The 17,190-nt window shown below is 52.5% G+C and overlaps 1 long non-coding RNA gene across 1 annotated transcript; it reads right to left on the bottom strand.

The window, feature by feature from the left end:
* Positions 1 to 1,481: 1,481 nt before the first annotated feature.
* On the bottom strand, positions 1,482 to 12,838 carry LOC123479855 (uncharacterized). Its single transcript, XR_006655632.2, has 3 exons — positions 12,771 to 12,838; positions 10,956 to 11,015; positions 1,482 to 1,533 (listed from the first exon to the last, which is right to left on the bottom strand). It is a non-coding gene; the product is annotated as an uncharacterized lncRNA (long non-coding RNA).
* Between the last annotated feature and the right edge of the window lie 4,352 nt (positions 12,839 to 17,190).

Below are 17,190 nucleotides of genomic sequence, written 5' to 3'. Positions count from 1 at the left end.
GAGAGGGACCAGGCAGGGGCTAGCTTACAGGGGACTGGACAAGACTTCTCTGAGGAGGTCACTCCTAGGCACCAAGACCTGAGCGACAGGGACAGCCCATGCCAACACCTGGGCACACAGTGTTCTAGGGCAGGGAGACAAGTGCAGAAGCCCCGAGGCCGGAACATGCTCCTGTTCAAGGAAACTCCAAGAGCAAGCGGCAGCAGGAGAGGGCGGCGGCGGGGGCGGCGGGCCAGAGCTTGGGGCGGGTCTAAGCCGAGGTGCCACATGATTTAGTCTGTGTTGTACTGAGATAACCCTCCACGGGGTTAGGGTTTGCTGTGCCACCTCCCACAGGTGGCACTGGGCGCCCCAGAAAAATGTTAGGGCCCACAGGAGCTTTATCTATGACCCAGCCCAGCTGTCTGAGCTACACCCTAGGAAGACCGGGACGTGGAGAGAAGGGCAGCTTGGCTACGGCCACCCTGCTGCTGCTGGTGGTCAAGCCCAGGTCTTCATCCCCAAGGCTACCCAGTCAGAGGAGGCTGGGAGGGATTTTTTCTGAGGCTCCAAGGCTGGAAGGGGACCCAGTGCCCCATGACTTCCTTCACTCACTGAGACCCCCAGGCTGGGCTCCAGAAAGAAAGGGCACTGGGCAGCCAGGCCCTGTCCTGCATCCCCAGCCCAGCCCTCCCCCCTCAGCCATAGGGATAGGGAGGAGGGGCCAGCTCCGCCAGCCCAGCCAGCCAAGAGCAACCTGATTGAGCAGGAAACCAGGAAACAGGGCCTTCAGCCAGACAAAGCGCCAACTGAGCACCTGGAGCCTTTGTTCCCTTTATTCCCCTTGCAAACTTTCCCAGGCACCTGCAGTGGGGCCTCAGGAGCACCTGGGCCTGGATGGGGCTCCCACGAGATCTGGTTCCCCTGCACCAGGGAGTGGCCCGCCTCATGACCCTGAGGGAGGTCCTGTGGTATTGTAACAACCTCCACCACCACAACATCCACCTTTGGAGCTCTCGCCACACACGGGTGTCATTTCATTTAACCCTCACACCAAACCTAGGAGGCAAGTACTGTTGTTGTCCCCACTTTACAGATTAGGAAACAGAGGCAGGTGGAGGTAAGGTGACCTGTGCAAGGTCACAGGGCATAAGGAAGTAAAACGGTATGGGCTTTGGACTCAACCAGCCCATCCCTCCCTGTGTCTTTGACCTTGGACAAAGTGTGTGCATTTCACCAAGCCTGTCGTCTGATTCTGACCTCAACGGATGACTGTGCAGATGGAATGACTTGGCGTATTCGAAGCCTCTGGAACATGGCTCCCAACCTAGGCACATCTCGCCACCCTCCTCCCCACTTTCCACAGCTCTGTACCCTTGGGGCCTCGACCAGCGGCCGGGCCTCAGTTTCCTCATCAAAGAAAGCAGCACGATCACATTACCTAACAGGGCTCCTCTGAGCTCTTCTGAGAGGAATGTCTCATCTGTGGAAAGGGCCACGTGCCGGAGACCGTCCAAGGAAGATGTCATTTTACAAAGTTGCCCGGTTTGCTTTCTACCAAAATAAACACAGAAACACAAATAGAAACACCAGTCTTCGAGGCATTTTCCATTCGAGAGAAAAAGCCAGTGTTAACTCACACTGCAGGGCTCGGAGGGTTTTCTCAGAAGGAAAGCCGGGCGATAGTATGGCCACCAGCGTTCTCTCTAGTTCCACCCCCGAGACAAGCCATGTGATGCCACCCAAGATGGACAGTTGTAGGCTCACTGTCCATCTGTCCAAGTGTAGGGGCAGTCCACCAGGGGTTTCTGCCAGGCAAACAATTACAACAACCACCAAAATCATTTTCTGTAAATCGGCCAATAGTTATCAAGTTCTTGTTGTCCGCAGAGGCACTACGGGCAGGTTCGGTCCCTGTCCCCAATAACGGAAAAAACGTGAACACGTAAGTACTATGTCTATTGTGGGTATATGTCAGGGTGGGGCCCCAGCTCTTCCCAGGGGCCATGTCAGTTTCTCTGACCCATGTTTTGAGAATCAGTTGCTCCCTCTCTAGTCTAACACTGCTATTCAAGTCGGGGCTGCCAATCATCCTACGTCACAGCCCCGGGCCACAGTGATTGGTCCAAGGGAACAGCATGTCATCCAGAAAAACATGCCTTCCAGAGTTTCACCAGGATTTAAACATTGGAGCTGGACAGTTGGTTGGAGCACCGTTCCCCTACGCCAAGACTGTGGGTTTGATGCCCGGTCAGGGCACAGACAAGAATCAACCAATGACTGCATCAATAAGTGGAACAACACATCAGTGTTTCTCCCTTCCTCTCTCTCTCAAATCAATAAATAAAATTTTAAAAGTTAGAACTGCAGAGGAAAACCCTAGTCATGTTGGATTGTTGAGCTCGAAGGAGGGAATGTGGAGCAGCTGACAGAAGTTTTCTGGGTGGAGGAAGCCTATCTGCAGAAGCAGGGGGTGAACACATGCTGAGTGGAGGAGTGTCCTCACACCCCCAAGGCAGGCTCAGCCCTTCCTGCCCATCCCCTAGGGGTGCGGTCCAGTGAGCCAATAAATTCCTCTCTGTCCCTTGCAACTCAAGAGCCCTGCGTGACCCAACCACCATGCCCCAGTCCACTGGTCATAAACACGCCCGCGCCGTGGGAGAGATGCCACAGGCAGCACTGGGGGACTTGCCAAGTGAAAGTTTAAAGCGTTCAGGTTGTGAAGTCAGACACAGACAAGAACACCTCATTCATTCCTGTCAGCAACTCTTGACTCAGCCCCTACTTGCGTTACCCACTTACAATAGAACAGGGGCTGACGCAGACGAGGTGTCTCTTCTTACCGGGGAATAATCGGAAGAGACTTCCTAGAGCTGGAGAGGCTTGGAGAGGGCCCTGGGGGATGGGAAGGTCTGGACAGCAGAGGAGGGTGGGGAGGGAAGCATAAGTAAGGACACAGAAGCATAAGAGTGTAGTGTTCCTAAAGGCACAATGTCTTTTTTTTAAATTATATTTTATTAATTATGCTATTACAGTTGTGGTGATTTTTCCCCCTTTGCCACCTCCTCCCAGCCCCCACTACTCCCTCAGGCATTCCCCCACCCACCCCGTTCACATCAATGGGTCATGCATATAAGTTCCCTGGCTGCTCCCTGTCCTGTCCTGTACTTTACGTCCCCGTGGCTGTTCTGTAACCACCTGTTTGTGCTTCTTCATCCCCTCACCTGCCCCCCCCCATTCTCCCTTGCCCCGCCCAACTGGCAACCATCAAAACGCCCTCTGTATCCATGATTCTGTCCCTGTTCTTCTTGTCTGCTGAGTTTGTTTTTTAGATTCAATTGTTGATAGATTTTTATTTTTTTTGTCATTTTATTGTTCATAGTTTTGATCTCCTTATTTTTCTTAAATAAGTCCCTTTAACATTTCATATAATAATGGCTTGGTGATGACAAACTCCTTTAGTTTTTTTCTTGTCTGGGAAGCTCTTTATCTGCCTTTCGATTCTAAGTGACAGCTTTGCTGGGAAGAGCAATCTTGGCTGAAGGTCCCTGCTTCTCATGACTTTGAATATTTCTTGCCAATCTCTTCAAAGGAAGGGATTGGCAAGAAATCCCTTCAATCCCTTCTAGCCTGCAAAGTTTCTTTCAAGAAATCAGCTGACGGTCTTACGGGAACTCCCCTGTAGGAAACTCTCTTTTCTCTTGTTGCTTTTAAGATTCTCTCTTTATCTTTAACCTTTGGCATTTTAATTATGATGTGACTTGGCGTGGGCCTCTTTGCATCCATCTTGTTGGGACTCTGTGTGCTTCCTGGACTTGTGTGTCTATTTCCTTCACCAAATTAGGGAAGTTATCTTTCATTATTTTTCCAAATAGATTCCAATTCCTTGCTCTTTTTCTTCTCCTTCAGGCACCTGTGTGATACAAATGTTGGACCTCTTAAAGTTGTCTCAGAGGCCGCTTATACTATCCTCTTTCTTTTGGATTCTTTTTTCTTCTTCTGACTGGTTTTTTGCTTCCTTATGTTCCAAATAATTGATTTGATTCTCCGCTTCATCCACTCTACTGTTGTTTCCCTGTAAATTGTTCTTTATTTCAGTTAGTGTATGCTTCATTTCTGACTGGATCTTTTTCGTGCTGCTGAGGTCATCACTCAGTTCCCTGAGCATCCTTAGAACCAGTGTTTTTAACTGTAATTGAACAAGAATAAAATAATTTTTTAAAAAACACTGTTTTGAAGTCTGCATCTGGTAGGCTGCTTACCTCCATTTCATTTAGCTCTTTTTCTGGAGTTTTGACCTGTTCTTTCACTCGGGCCATGTTTCTTTGTCTCTTTGTTTTGACAGCCTCCCTGCGTTTGTTTCTGTGTATTAGGTAGAGCTGCTTTGACTCCCTGTCTTGGTAGTGTAGCCTAATCCAGTAGGTGTCCTGTAGGGTCCAGTGGCACAGCCTCCCCTATCACCCAAGCTGGGTACTCGAGGTGTGCCCTTCGTGTGGGCTGAATACACTCCCCTCTTGTAGTTGAGGCTTGGTTGCTGTTGGCAGATCAATGGGAGGGATTTACCCAGGCCAGTCAGCTGCAAGGACTGGCTGTGACCACTAACCACCAACCTCTGCCCTCCGTGGAGGACCAGCTGTGCAGCGGCAGGGTGGTGGTGCTCCAACGTGGTCTAGCTGTCTACTTGGTGCGCTGGCCCTGGGGTTTCCCAGGTGGTGCAGGCCAAGGTCAGCCCCCACCTGTGTTTTGCCCAGGGCCACCCTTGATTGATCTATAAAGCAATCTGAGATGGCTGCTACTTGTGTTGGGCTTGGGGATTCCCAGGCAAAGCCACGCTGTGATGCAAAGCTGGCTGCTGCTAGTGTGGGGCCTGGGGCTCACTGAAGCCAGCTGCTGCTTGTGTGAGAGGATTTAGGAAGTTGTGAAGGATGAGCCAAGACCAGCCATTCACATGGAAAAGCAGCTTGGGTGGGCTGGTAAGTTGGGCGAGGTGGAGTCTCCGGGGATCTCTGAGGCAGGTCAAACAATGTTCGCCAGATTGACGGAGTCTCAGATATGGCACCAGCTTGCAGGCTCAGTCTGGGTGGATGTGGTTTCTTTAATTCCGTAGTTGTCGGACTTCCATTCAACTCAGGTTCTGACAGTTCTGAATGATGGTTGTTCTGTACTAACACCTAGCTGTAATTTTGATGTGGTTGTGTGAAGAAGACAGCCATCTGCCCACTCTGCCATCTTGAATGGAAGTCTTTCTTTTTTTAAATCCTCACTCAAGGATAGGTTTATTGATCTTAAGAGAGGGAGGGGTTAGGGTAGGGGAGAGAAAAACATTGACATGAAGGAAAAATATCCATTGGTTGCTTCCCATATGCGTGTTGACCAGGGATCAAACCTGCAACCTAGGTGGGGATCGAACCCACAAAGTTTTGGTGCACGAGATGATGTTCCAACCAACTGAAACCCCCCGGCTAGGGCAAGGCAGAATGCCTTGTGTCTTCATAGTGCCTGGCTACAATGGGCACTAAGTGTGTAGTGCATGTCGGAATAAGTGAATGAATGAATGAATGGATGAAGTAAAGAACAAGTCGTTTGTGGGAAAGGCAGGCCATCCCACTGGGCTGGAGAAGAGCTACTTTTAGAGAAGGTACTGTGGAGGAAGGGAGACTGAAGCCAGGCCACAGGGGACTGCGCTGAAAAATGGGAACTTTGCTTGAGCCACATCACAGTCCCAGGGTGGCGACGGGCTGGCCAGGCAGCAGAGGCTCCCAGGGTCCCCGTGCACGCCCAGCTCTATTGTGGTCTCCACGCCCAGCCGGGCTCCATCCAGCCCCCTGACCAGCACCACAGTCCCTGAGGTCATGCCCCAGACACCACCGCCCTCCTGGCTCCGGGGCACAGCTGCCAACACAGCAATTCTTCTCAGTCTGTAATTTCACCACGGTCTCCTCCCCAGCCTGACCACTCCTGGCCCTCTGCACCCCACAGGGACACCGCTTTGGGAGCTGCCTGAGCCAGAGAAGAGGTCTGGCGTCCAGGCCAAGCCCTGCACCTGGGCTGCAGATCCCGGGCTGAAGCACACTACCTGGGCACAGCCCAGTCCCCTTCGTGGGCTCCTTAGAGCCCAGCACTAGGTAGATGGCGCTCCCTCGTGGCCAGAAGCTACTGTGCACCTTTGTCTTCCTGGACACAGAATTTACACCTTTACTTTTTTATCTTTCAAAAACACCTTTCTGAAAAGCCAAGCACACAAATAAATCATTTGAATTACGCAGCTTGCCATTTCAAGGAATCTCATAGTAAAGACTTTGGGGAAAAACTATTTTAGATTTTTCCAAAAGCCCAAGCAAATGTTCCTGACTCTAATTTCTTTGAATGTGCATATGCTAAGGCAGACAGCTGCAATGTCTGGAAACCGTTGTTTTCGTTATTCATCAGCTCTGTGAAGTCTCCCTGGGTCAATATGTTCCGTGAGGTTTGTGCAATGGGCTTCCCAGTGCTCTGTGGTTCTCCCAGCTCTCTCCGGGCGGACCTTGTCCGCTCAGCGAATTTTACAAATAAGGAAGTTCCTCTGCACACATTCCTCGGCTTTGGAAACTCAGCTTTTCACCTACAGAGCGCTTGTTTACAGTGCAGGCCAACCTCTGAGTGTTGGGAACGCTCGCCCGTTTACAAGCATTTTTGTCCATTACGAAATGCTTCATCTCGTTGCCGGCGGCGGCAGTGGGGGTGGCATGTGAAGAAGGAGATTCCATAACAACACAAGACAGATTCTGCTCTGAGAGGCCTCTCTCCACCGTAGACACAACATCCACACGTGATACAACATGCAGGCGACCGCAAATCCACAGCAGCGCCCGAACTGAACATGCTCAGGCTGACAGCGATAATCAGAGCGGGTGCAAGGCAGATGGCAGGAGACCCGCGGGATGCATAGCTTGAGAGGAGTCTGTAAGGACGCTGGACCCACAGACGGAGGCCTTGACAGCTGGACAGATGTCAAGGAGGAGGCCAGCAACCACACATCTTTGGAGATATGACCATTCTACCACCCAAGGCACAGCGGCCTGCTTGGACCTCCTCTGCGTGTTGTACCTGTGCCAAAGATGCCACACACCTTACACCTTCCTTCTGGCTGCCACACTATCAACTACCAGGGTGCCGGGCCCCCTTGCACACCTCTCACTGCTCCTAGTAGGTGTAAGGCTGTGCATGGGGGGATCAGAGTACCCCCCGCCAACAGAACCCTGGTGAGGTTCCACTGATTACGCCTTTGTCCTGGCCCTGCCTGCATCTTAGAAGGCAGCAAACCAGCTCCTTCAGATCTTGGTTGCCAACTCCAGAAATCAGGAGTCCTCGCTGTTGCTGCAGACAACTTGGGCAGGGTTGGCGCAGACCTGCACGTGGGTGGGGCTGCCGTAGACCAGTGCCAGCCGTCCACTCCTCTGACGGTGACCAGTCTGGGAGGTGTCCCAGCCCTGGGGTTCAGCAGAGAGGGCATGGGCGAGGACATGCAGTACCTGAAATGGTGTTGCCAGAGAGCAGGAGCCAGCTGTCTAACCGCATCTCAGACAAGGAAGGTCATTGGTGAGGAATGTTGGGTGTGCGGATCACGGGATTCTGGGATCCCACTGGGCCTGTCTGGTCCTTCACTGGGGATTTTTCAAAAGACAAACAGGGGGCCAATTTACTCATTGACAGTGGGGTATGCAGCAATCACCGCACAGTTTGGGGATACGCAGGAACCTGCAAGGTGCTCCCTGAGCAACAAATTCCATGGAAGACAATCAGATGCACCAACTAGCTAGAGGCACTGGGACCTCAGGTCAAGCAAGACCAAGGCAGCTTCTTCCACCAGGACTTTGAATCAGACGCAGGATTCAGGACTTTGAATCAGGACTTTGCCCCTCGATCAGACGCAGCCCCTCATGGCCAGTTCTCCGGGAGAGCCTCTGCCGTTAGCGAAGACCTCAGCTTTTGGACCTGTACCTGTTTTGATCTGGCTCATCACTAAATGATCTGGTTAGACTCTGTCATCTGGCTTCTGGACAGAACCACTTGACTCCTGAGCTTTGGGGGTGAGAGTGGGGCGGGCAGGATGTTATTTGGTTCTAGGTAACAGAAACCCCACTGAATCTGGCTCAGTCAGCGAAGACAGTCATTGGCATTTACTAGGAAGCCCCACTGGGCTTCATGTCACTTGATATGGCATCACCGTGAGGACATAAAAGGTCTGTGCCTGCTTCCCCTGGAGCACGACCGTGCCTGCTCCTCCACCGTCTTCCCAACAGAACCTGTGGTCAGACATTTCCGGTTTTGCCAATCTGCTAAGTGCAAAGCAGTACTACCGTGTTAGTCTCCTTTTCATTGCTCTTACTATGAGAGACGTTGACCATTTTCTCATCTGCTTAAAGGCAGTGACTTTTTCCTTTTCTGTGAAGTTTTGTCTCCACCAACATTGCTCACGTGTCATTCGGGTTGTTGGTCTTGGGTGCGGGGTTCTCCCTGTGTCCCAGGGTGACAGCGCTGTCCCGGACACTCAGAGCCCCGGACATTAGGAGCGTTGCTTTCTGTTTGTAGCCGAGTTCATTCCAGTTCCCAGCCCCCCTGCTCCCTGGCCTGTGTCTCCTACAGACAAGAAAAGCTAAAAATGCGCCACCAAACCAAGGCCAGGAACCACCAACCTCCAGGCTCTCGCACTGAGCTCACTAAATATCTCCACTCTGAAACCATTGCTTGTCCGGGTGTGGGCCATGGGGCGGCCTGCTACTTGCTGATAAAAACATTTCTAACGGACAGTATGTGCCTTTCTTTTAGGAGGGAGAAAACGTGTCCTGAAGTCACCCCTTTGTCTCCCCAGAATATCGGTCACCTTAGGGGTATGTGCTCTTTTCTGAACCAAGTGCCCTCCAGGGGAACAGCCCCTCCCCCCTTAGGCCAACGGGGTGACTCCTGGGGTGCAGGGGTCAACATTCCCTGAGGCATATGGATGCAAGGAAGAGAGGAGGTACCTGGATGGGGGGATGGATTTGAGCCTCCGGGAGCAACTTGGGGTCTCACCTGCATGGACCAGTTACCCAATCACACTGCACTAGGACTACACCTGTACTCCAAGGTTAGAAAAATGTCCCACCTGGGAGGCAACCATCATTTACAGCCCAACGGGCAGTTAGTTGTTGATACATGGGCTGTATCTCCCTGAGTGAGGTCAAAGAAACAGCTGTATTTGCATAAAGCAAAACCAAACTGTCCTTGATAAATGGACAGGTGATGCTGGCTTACGCACTCCACAAGGGCAGGTCTACCTTTCCTGGCTTCGGCAGTATGGCTGATCCCTAGCACCTGATGAAAAATGCTGGCCAGGACAGAGCATTCCGTCTTAGACCTGGAGACCTGCCTTCACCTGGACACCCACCCACTGATCGGGAGGTGGGGGGGCTCAGATGATTCCATCTGCTCCCCTCGGACCGCAATGTACTGGAATCTGCTCCCTGTTTCTCCGTCTCCACAGCAAGAAACCAGGGTCACGAGGGTCGCGAAGGGGATCTGGAGCAGGGGCTGTTGAGCCTACGCTGGTTCCCGGGAACCACCCCCTGCCATTCCTGGGGTGGCCCACATCACCCCTTCATTCCCACTCTGCCCAGGGCTGGAAGGCTCAGCTTTCTCCTCTTTCCAAAACGGGAATGGCCTTTTGACCCTCGCCAACCTTCCCTCTCTCATTTTCCACTGTAATTTTGCAAGGACCGCTGCCCATGACTCAGCACCCTCTTCATCAGTAGCCAGGGTATAATTAGTCCAGGTCTGGGGACCTTAATTTCAAGTAGCCAGGAGCTCCTTCACAAACGCTGCCGCCAGCCTGGGACCAGGGGAGAGTGGGCTCCTTGCCTGTGGCATGCGCGCAGGCACACAGCCCTCGTAGCTGGTCTGAAGGCAAAACCCCATCGCGGACAGGCTCCCATCTGTTGTTGCCTCCACCAGTATCCCGCCCTCTGCCTGCTCTTTCATCTTCATGGTGAGAACTGAGCTCCATGTTCCTTTCAATTGTCCTCCCGGGCGGGATTCTAGAGCAGTTGTCTATTTCCCCCATTATAAAAAGTCGTATGCGCTCATTAAAGACAAGGTAGAAAATCCAGTTAGGTAGGAAGGGAGTGGAGTAAGAAAAATAACTCCCTGCCCCATTACTTCAACTCAGCCTAGTTAGCATTGCAGCTCTTTGTGGAAGGTGTTCTGGCAGGTCTCATGTGTCTTTTTTTTTTTTTTTTTAAGATTCTTTCTTTATTTATTTTTAGACAGAGAGGAAGGAAGGGAGACAAAGAGTGAGAGAAACAGCAATGTGTGGTTGCCTCTTGCGTGTCTCCTACTGGGGACCTGGCCTGCAACCCAGGCATGTGCCCTGACTGGGAATCGAACCGGCGACCCTTTGGTTTGCAGGCCACTTAGCCACACCAGCCAGGGCTGTCTTTTTTTTAAATTTTATTGATTGATTTTTTAGAGAGAGAGGGGAATGGGGGAGGGGGAGAGAAAGGAACATTGATTTGTTGTTCCACTCATTTACGCATTTATTGGTTGAGTCTTGTAAGCACCCTGACTGGGGACTGAACCCTCAACCTTGGCTAGTGTGACGATACTCCAACCAACTGGCCTTCTGGACCAGGGTGCTCATTCACCTTTGAGTGCCTTCTGTTTAGAATTTCCTTCCACATCTAAGCTGTAACTGTTAACCCTTTGTAGGCCCTTCGACAAAACAATCAGTACAACTTTTGCAGAGATTCTGACCTTTGTTTCTTCATTTCTGAAGTTTCCCAATTTTCTATGGGGAACATAGGTTATTTCTGTAATCACAAAAAAATGTAACCTGTGTGTTAGGGACTGAAGTGTGTCCCTCAAAATTCATACGTGTAATGCCCAGTGCCTCAGAATGTGACTGTATTTGCAGACAGGGTCTTCACAGAGTCTAGGAGACCTGGTTCTGGATCCCCGCTTACCTGAGCGTGGTGGTTCGGATCCCAGCTCAGCTGTTCTCTTTCAGGATTTAACATGCTCGTCTGTAAAATGAGGATAGCAAAAGCACCATTATGGGGCTCCATAAATTAATGCAGTCAAAGGGTTTATGTATTGGATGAACACATCTAAACCACTCCGTCCAGGAGAGGAGCCACGTGACACAGCTGAAACGCGTCTCCTCCAGGTGAGTGGAGCTCCAAGAAGTGCGCATTCTCATCAGATTTTGAAGACGATACGGAAAGAGAATGTAAAATATCTCACTGATAATTTCTCGCATTGACTGCATGTTAAAATGATATTTTGCACTTATTGGGCTACATAGAATATATTTTCAATTAATTTCACCTTAAACATTTTTTTAAATGCAGAAGAGTTACGCATTTTTCCCCTGGGTCTCTCCCATGTATACATTAGGTATACACATGAATAAACTTGTTTCATTTTTTAAAAATACTTTTTAATTTTTTAATTACAGTTGATGTACAATATTATATCACAAAGTGATCACCCCAATAAAACTAGTACCCATCTGACCCTGTTGTTATTATAATATTATTGACTACATTTCCTGTGCTGTACTTTACATCCCCGTGACTATTTTTGTTTCCTTTGCAATAAAATAAAATAAAATAAAATAAAATAAACTGTAGCTAGCAGGATATTTATGATTGCATCGCGGCCTGCAGTGTATCATTGTGTGCCTACTAGACGACGCCTGGCACGCAGCGAGAGTAATTGTGGCTGCTATCAGCGTTCCGTGCCTGGCACACGGCAAGTGCTTATCAAGCAGAGGTTTTTGCTCTGCAGATGTCTCGCCGTGCCCTCTCTGCTCCCGCTTTGCACATCTATGCCTGGAACACGCTGTCTGTTTCCCGCTCAACTTGTGATATCCACCCACCATAAGAGCTTTGGGTCTTTCCTCTAATCTTTTCACCATGCCCCCCACCCCTGAGACCTCTCCAGGGGCATCTGAACACACACACACACACACACACACACACACTCTCTGGGCCATCCTAGTTCTGTCTCCTCCCCAGGCCCTGCTCATCCACGATGCTCTGACAGATGGCACGTTGCCAGAAGGGGCTGCTGGCTGGCTGCCAAGAGGCTGCCCAAAGCGGCCTCGACCCTGATAAATCCACTCCTGCGGCCCCCAGGTCTGCCCTCAGCCTGGCAGCTGGTGGAGCGGAACTGGGAGCCCCCGGGGTGGACTTGGACTTCTCTGTGTCCCAGGAGAGTGGTGTGTGCACCAGATGGTGAGTTTTCAAGGCAGTTGGCAGCGTGAGAACAGTTTTGCTTAGGAAAACATCTCCGTCAGTCATTTGGCCGAGGAAGGGGAGGTGCCAGGGGCATCGCCGAAGAGAGATGGTTAAACACAGGAGGAAACAAACAACTGCAGAGGGTTTGAGAAGAGGAGAGAAGTTGAAGGAAATGAAGGGGAGGCAGGGGCACCAGCATGTTGTGGCACAAGGCACATAACACAAGTGACCATCCTAACCACGTCTAGGGGTGCTGCTCAGTGGCATTAAGGACAGTCACACTGTTGTGCCACCAGCATCACCATCTCCTGAATGGTTTTCATCCTCCCACATGGAAAGTCTGTACCCATGGAACAATAACTCTCCATTCCCCCAGCCCCTGGCAGCCACCATTCTGCCTCCCACATCTATGAACTTGACTTCACCAGGCACCTCGTACAGGTGGAGTCATAAAGTATTTGTCCTTCGGGTCTGGCTTATTTCACTTGGCAGGGTCATCGTGGCAGCCACCCTGGGTCCCACGGTGTCTGTACTTACGTTCACTCACCAACGAGGCACAGGAGTTCCAGTTTCTCCACGTCCTTGCCAACAGGTGTTACTTTAGGTTTCTTCTTCTTCTTCTTCTTTTTTTTTTAAGATTTTATTTATTTTTTTTCAGAGAGAGGGGAAGGGAGGGAGAAAGAGAAGGAGAGACACATCAATGTGTGGTTGCCTCTGGAGCATCCCCTACTGGAGACCTGGCCCACAACCCAAGCATGTGCCCCTGACTGGGAATCGAACTGGCAACCCTTTGGTTTACAGTCCAGCACTCTATCCACTGAGCCACACCAGCCAGGGCTATTTGACAGTAACACACTGCTTTGATCACTATAGCTTTGCAGTAAGTTTTGAACTCTGAAAGTGTGAGGCCTCCAACTGTGGTCTTCTTTTCCAAGATTTGGCTGTGAAGAATCCCTCGAGATTCTATATGAATTCTAGGATGGATTTTTCTATTTCTGAAAAGAAGTCCTTAGGATTTTGATAACATAAGACTTTTAAAAACTGGGATCTGTAATATTCCATTCTCAATTCTTTGTTTCCCTGCTATAGATACTCCTCTATTGCCCCAGGCTGCATCTCCTGCAAGGAGAAGTCCCAGCTAAGAGACCGAGGCCCAATGAAGGAGGGGCGCACGGCAGACGAAAGACACGGGACCAGGACGTGAGAGGCAGGGGCTCAGGAGGTGAGCAGTGCAGGATCCCGGCTCAGGGGGTTGGAAAATGAGCCCACCAGAACCCTACCATCAGTGAGGAGGATGCTGGGGCATCCTAGCATGTGTGTGAGATGGGAGGGGTGGGGAAGATTCCATTTAGATCTCAAAGGCCAGGGCCTCCCCAGTGGGCACACAGGCCTTTGACGTGGCACTTTGTCACATGCAGACCAAGCCAGGGACCCAGCCAAGGGAGGAAGGCTGAGCGGGCTTGGAGGGTGGCAAGGGGCCATCGGGAGCTGCACACCTGGTGACTGGCTTGGGCGGGTGAAGGACGTCTCAGCCCCAGGGCCCTGCCCACAGCCCTGCCTCGGTAGACACTGCCACCTTCTGGCTCATTGTTGACTGGCCACCCTGCCTGAAGAAGATATTTCTCCCTTTACCTGTTTATGATCCAACCTTCCCGGGGACGGGGGAGGGCACCAACCAAGATGCCTGTGCTAGAGTGTGGCTGACCCCCACCACTTCAACCCTTTGCTCTCCTCCCACCCTACCAGCGGCTTAACACAACCGTCAGCATAACGCCTCTCCAAACATAGCTTTGTCTCGCCTCCTTTGCAGCGGCCTGGGCCAGGGCCTCACTGTGGCCAGCACATCACTGGGACAAAGGCTCCCAGACCATAGCCCCCGTTTCCAGTCCTTGCCCACGGTTTCTTCGTTTGATGGTCGCTTGGCTTTTTTTCCTGGGAACCCCAGGCCCCTCCCCAGCTATTGTTCCTTTTCAGGCACCTCTGCTGTCTGCTGGGGGGTGGGGGGCAGGGCACAATTGTCCGGTTTATCCCAGTGGTTTTCTCCCCTCCCTCCTACAGCGTGTTACTTCTCGCTCCCTTTCTCTCTCTCATCATCTGAGCTGTGAGCAAACACTTTCCTCCTGGCCTTCGAGAGAATCGCTCTGATTTGGCCAAGTGCCCTTCGTTTGAGTCTCAAACTCAGGGGTGCAGCCCCAATTTTCTGCACCAGCCGGCAGGCACCACCAGGGGCTCCGGTGCTTCACCTCTGGGTCTTCCCACGCCCCAGGCCCAGCCACGCCCACTGCTGGTCCTCCACAGGGGCCCCTTCCCGGCTCAGGGACCCCCTTAATCACTCCATGTCCCATCCTGTCCCCCGCCACCCCCACCATCTCCACAGGCAGACCTACGCATTGGGCAGGCCAGCAACACGGTCCCTCCTTTCTTGCCCCCCCTGCCCTGTGCTGCATGCTTCCAATTTGGGGTCTGAGCACCTCAGAGGTCCCCAGGAGCTCAACTGTGAGCTGGCAGCCAGGACCGCTCTGCCTGAGGCCGGAGCACGGCGGCAGCTGTGCAGCCGGACCCTGCAGGGCAGCTGCCAGACAGCTCACCGTCCTTGCCACCCCATCGTGGCCGTCACATATTCTGAACACGGGTGCTCACCCTTGGACCCCTGAGGTTGCTAAGAACACCTGAGGTTGACCCAGGACTTCCGAAGCCGCCCAGACCCATGGGATCCCAGCAGCCCAGGCGCACACGCACCCCTGTGTTCTCAGGGTGCTCTGTGGGGTGACCGTGAGTAATGGGTAGGGGGAGGCTTAGCAGAGGGAGCCTCCTTGGGAACCGGGAGGAGCCACCCTCTGTCCTGGTGGCTGTCTACCAGATGGTCAGACCCAGAAGGGCCCCGTCCTAGTGACACCCCCCCCACTGCCTGCACTTGCCAGCTTCTTTGTGGGGCTTCAAGCCAGCCACTCTCCCTCCACACACCACACAGTTAGCCTCCCTGGGACGCCTTCGCTGGCTGCCCACAGAGCCTTCAATAACGGTGTCCTGGCCAGTCCTGCCTGCCCCTCTGAGCTCAGCCCCCTCGGCCCCGCCCCTGGCTCCCCATGCTCCCGGCACACAGATCTTCTCCGGGCTCTGGCTCCCCAAGCCCGCTTCTGCCTCAGAATGCTCTTCACACAGAAGCCTGCTGGGCCAGCTCCTGTGTCATTGGGTCTGCAGTCCAGATGTCCACCTCCCCCCGCTCCTCCCACCTTCAGTCGCTTCCCCTGTCCTTTCTGCCCATCCAGACCCTCAGCCCCTTTTACTTTCTCCTCCACACCTCTCCCTTCCTGAAGCTTCAGGGGCCCTCACTGGCATGGGCCCCTTCCAAGGCTGCGTTCCTAATTTTGTATTCTTTTATTTTAAAAAAGAACCGTCCCCCTCAACCTGCCCTGGCCTGGCCAACCAGACTATGTGAGCTTCAGGCTCCACAGAACCTAAGCCCATCTGTACACAGAGCACAGGCCCAGGCTGCACTGGGGACGTCCTGTGCCTGCCTCTGGCAGGAAGACAGGCTCAGCACGGCTCCTGCCGGGCTATTTTGACAAGCCCCTGCCCCCCCCCCAACCCCCCACCTCCTCAGGCCTGAGTGCCAACAGGCAGCCTTGCCCAGAAAGCTCAGTAGCTGTCTTCCTCACCGTGCCCTGAATTCAACAGTGGGGGTAAGGGGGGTGCAGACTCTGAGCTGCTGTCTGTCCCTCTCTGTTCTGGACAAGCCCCCTGCCTTGAATTCCCCAAGGAGACATAAGCCTTCCCAACCGGCAGCCATTGCACTGGAAACTACTCAGTGAGGACCCTGGTCAGGCATCTCAGTTGGTTAGAGCATCGACCCGATACATCAAGGTTGTCGGTTCGACCCCCAGGCAGGGCACATACAAGTAACAACCAATGAAGGCATGAATAAGTGGAATGACAAATTGATGTTTCTTTCTCTCTCTCTCTCAAATCAATCAGTAAATATTTTTTTTAAAGAAGAAACTACTCAGCGAGGAGACTGAAAATCCAAGGTTTCTGTAGAATCTTTCATCTCTTCTCTTTTCAACCTTTTCTGCAAGGCCCGCCCTTCAGTCTACTAGCTTCCTTACCCTGACCATCCCGGCAAGTCCTCACAGCACCCAGGGGCAACTCCCGCCCGGCTTTGCCCTCGGCAGACCCGGCTAATGGATCACAGAACTCTTTCTAGGTGGCTCCTGTGTCACCACTGCCCAGAGATCAGAGAGGAAACCTCTTCCTCCTTGTGAAACCCAGGCCTACATTATGGAAGAGATACATCAAGTTCAAAGGCAAAGGGCCAACGCTTGCCGTGAATTCCTACAGCCAGGCTGAGTCCATGGAGGCCAGTTCCAAGGCCGTCTTTTCTGTTTGACCAAGTCAGGGGAGACCTTAGGAGACCAGGGCACCTCATGGTACATCCCGTGACACAGCAGAGAAATCACTGACCTGGCTCTGGAAGTCCAAGATCGAGGTGCTGGCCGACTCTGGGTCTGGTGAGAGCCCTTTTCCAGGTTGCAGACAGCTGGCTTCTTGTACCCTGACAGGCTGGGAAGAAATCCAGAGACGCCTTCATGTAGCTTTTAATGGAGGGTCACAGGGAGCTGTCCTTCGAATCTGGAGAGAGATTCACCTCCTGGTGGTAAGAAAGGACATGATGAATGAGCCCCATGGCTGCAGACGGAACCAGCACCCACACCGAAGTCTAAGGATAAGGCTTCTGGGGCAATGTCACCTGAGGGGACTGTCCCCCTCACAGGTGTCACGTCCTGCGTCAGCTGCCTGTCTTGGCAGCCTCCTTGTCCTGTTCTCCCAAACTGGGTGGTACTCTCGCCACCACTGCTCGGTGGCCCCCACTACCCATCCCCTCCCTCTCTGCCTCCTCCCTAGAGACCACCAAGCAGTGACCTCTCTCTGCAGCCTGGACGCCCCAGTGTGTCCCCTC

This window comes from Desmodus rotundus, chromosome 10 (genome assembly GCF_022682495.2).
Source record: "Desmodus rotundus isolate HL8 chromosome 10, HLdesRot8A.1, whole genome shotgun sequence".
NCBI classification, from domain to species: Eukaryota; Metazoa; Chordata; class Mammalia; order Chiroptera; family Phyllostomidae; genus Desmodus; species Desmodus rotundus.
This window is presented reverse-complemented; position numbering and strand designations above follow the sequence as displayed.